Genomic DNA, 2,500 nt, shown 5'->3' with positions numbered 1-2,500 from the left:
TCGGTTGGGTGGTACAGGTCGCTACAGGGCTGCTAACTGGCTCGTTGGGCTAGGGGTATGATTCTCGCTTTGGGTGCGAGAGGTCCCAGGTTCAAATCCCGGATGAGCCCAAGTCTTTCCTCTTGCCATGTCAGGACGGGGAACGTTTGGCTCTGAGGTGTAGCACGGCTTCTTTCTAGTTCCCCTCATGATAGTTGATGAGTGTGTGCTGCACGGACTTTATTTTTGCCCTAAGTAACATTTTTTGAAATGCTACTGGCAAATGTTGTGCTAGCATGTAAGGCACCCATGATCCTAGAGCAGCCCTTGCAGAGCTTGTGTCAGTATACCACCCATACATTGTTTTTGCTGGTCACAATTTTGAAGCTTTTTTAAACAAAACATATGTATCAATAAAATCTTTAATCTACCAAAAATGGCTTCAACTAATATTAAGCATATCTATCACTTTAAAGGCAAAGCATTCATCTAGCCAATAGAAGGAACTTGCTACTGTTAAAAAAAAAAAATAATAAAATAAAAAAAAAATAAAGGCACATGTGTGTGTTTAGTGTGCAAGCCGGGGATGCAGTTTCTATACCCTAGCTTCCATCTGGCTCGTTGGTCTAGGGGTATGATTCTCGCTTAGGGTGCGAAAGGTCCCGGGTTCAAATCCCGGACGAGTCCTTCCTTTAAACTACGTGTTGAACAGAAGCGAAAGAGTGCTCTTGCTAAAAGTAAGTGAAGAAATCAAGTAAAGACCGCTTATAGCCTGTTCCACCACTCTGTGTCCTTTTCACTGCCACTGCTGTCACTAGAGTCGGCTCGTTGGTCTAGGGGTATAATTCTCGCTTCGGGTGCGAGAGGTCCCGGGTTCAATTCCCGGACGAGGCCTTGATTTAGGCATAGTGATGGCCTACGCTCATAGTTATGCTCCTTGCAATTTCTTTGAACCTACTACCAAACATGTATATACATCGGTTGGGTGGTACAGGTCGTTACAGGGCTGCTAACTGGCTCGTTGGTCTAGGGGTATGATTCTCGCTTTGGGTGCGAGAGGTCCCGGGTTCAAATCCCGGACGAGCCCAAGTCTTTCCTCTTGCCATGTCAGGACGGGGAACGTTTGGCTCTGAGGTGTAGCACGGCTTCTTTCTAGTTCCCCTCATGATAGTTGATGAGTGTGTGCTGCACGGACTTTATTTTTGCCCTAAGTAACATTTTTTGAAATGCTACTGGCAAATGTTGTGCTAGCATGTAAGGCACCCATGATCCTAGAGCAGCCCTTGCAGAGCTTGTGTCAGTATACCACCCATACATTGTTTTTGCTGGTCACAATTTTGAAGCTTTTTTAAACAAAACATATGTATCAATAAAATCTTTAATCTACCAAAAATGGCTTCAACTAATATTAAGCATATCTATCACTTTAAAGGCAAAGCATTCATCTAGCCAATAGAAGGAACTTGCTACTGTTAAAAAAATAAATAAAAAAAATAAAGGCACATGTGTGTGTTTAGTGTGCAAGCCGGGGATGCAGTTTCTATACCCTAGCTTCCATCTGGCTTGTTGGTCTAGGGGTATGATTCTCGCTTAGGGTGCGAGAGGTCCTGGGTTCAAATCCCGGATGAGCCCTTCCTTTAAACTACGTGTTGAACAGAAGCGAAAGAGTGCTCTTGCTAAAAGTAAGTGAAGAAATCAAGTAAAGCCCACTTATAGCCTGTTCCACCACTCTGTGTCCTTTTCACTGCCACTGCTGTCGCCAGAGTCGGCTCGTTGGTCTAAGCGAGAATCGCTTCGGGTGCGAGAGGTCCCGGGTTCAATTCCCGGACGAGCCCTTGATTTAGGCATAGTGATGGCCTACGCTCATAGTTATGCTCCTTGCAATTTCTTTGAACCTACTACCACACATGTATATACATCGGTTGGGTGGTACAGGTCGCTACAGGGCTGCTAACGGGCTGCTAACTGGCTCGTTGGTCTAGGGGTATGATTCTCGCTTTGGGTGCGAGAGGTCCCGGGTTCAAATCCCGGACGAGCCCAAGTCTTTCCTCTTGCCATGTCAGGACGGGGAACGTTTGGCTCTGAGGTGTAGCACGGCTTCTTTCTAGTTCCCCTCATGATAGTTGATGAGTGTGTGCTGCACGGACTTTATCTATCACTTTAAAGGCAAAGCATTCATCTAGCCAATAGAAGGAACTTGCTACTGTTAAAAAAAAAAAAAATAATAAAAAAAATAAATAAAGGCACATGTGTGTGTTTAGTGTGCAAGCCGGGGATGCAGCTTCTATACCCTAGCTTCCATCTGGCTCGTTGGTCTAGGGGTATGATTCTCGCTTAGGGTGCGAGAGTTCCCGGGTTCAAATCCTGGACGAGCCCTTCCTTTAAACTACGTGTTGAACAGAAGCGAAAGAGTGCTCTTGCTAAAAGTAAGTGAAGAAATCAAGTAAAGCCCACTTATAGCCTGTTCCACCACTCTGTGTCCTTTTCACTGCCACTGCTGTCGCCAGATTCGGCTCGTTGG

At 45.6% G+C, this 2,500-nt stretch overlaps 7 non-coding genes across 7 annotated transcripts in view; all 7 read left to right on the top strand.

The window, feature by feature from the left end:
* Positions 1–594: 594 nt before the first annotated feature.
* On the top strand, positions 595–666 carry TRNAP-AGG (transfer RNA proline (anticodon AGG)). Its single transcript has one exon. It is a non-coding gene; the product is annotated as a tRNA-Pro (tRNA).
* A 135-nt stretch (positions 667–801) lies between these two features.
* Positions 802–874, top strand: TRNAP-CGG (transfer RNA proline (anticodon CGG)). Its single transcript has one exon. It is a non-coding gene; the product is annotated as a tRNA-Pro (tRNA).
* Positions 875–994: 120 nt separating this feature from the next.
* On the top strand, positions 995–1,066 carry TRNAP-UGG (transfer RNA proline (anticodon UGG)). The gene has a single exon. It is a non-coding gene; the product is annotated as a tRNA-Pro (tRNA).
* A 473-nt stretch (positions 1,067–1,539) lies between these two features.
* Positions 1,540–1,611, top strand: TRNAP-AGG (transfer RNA proline (anticodon AGG)). The gene has a single exon. It is a non-coding gene; the product is annotated as a tRNA-Pro (tRNA).
* Positions 1,612–1,946: 335 nt separating this feature from the next.
* Positions 1,947–2,018, top strand: TRNAP-UGG (transfer RNA proline (anticodon UGG)). Its single transcript has one exon. It is a non-coding gene; the product is annotated as a tRNA-Pro (tRNA).
* Positions 2,019–2,283: 265 nt separating this feature from the next.
* TRNAP-AGG (transfer RNA proline (anticodon AGG)) lies at positions 2,284–2,355 on the top strand. The gene has a single exon. It is a non-coding gene; the product is annotated as a tRNA-Pro (tRNA).
* A 135-nt stretch (positions 2,356–2,490) lies between these two features.
* TRNAP-CGG (transfer RNA proline (anticodon CGG)) overlaps positions 2,491–2,500 on the top strand; it is a 72-nt gene continuing 62 nt past the window's right edge. Inside the window, exon 1 of the tRNA in view lies at positions 2,491–2,500. This exon is cut by the window's right edge and continues 62 nt beyond it. This is a non-coding gene — a tRNA (tRNA-Pro).

Source organism: Hyperolius riggenbachi, chromosome 4, assembly GCF_040937935.1.
Source record: "Hyperolius riggenbachi isolate aHypRig1 chromosome 4, aHypRig1.pri, whole genome shotgun sequence".
NCBI classification, from domain to species: domain Eukaryota; kingdom Metazoa; phylum Chordata; class Amphibia; order Anura; family Hyperoliidae; genus Hyperolius; species Hyperolius riggenbachi.
The sequence above is the reverse complement of the archived record's forward strand: the minus strand, read 5'-3'. Positions and strand labels throughout refer to the sequence as shown.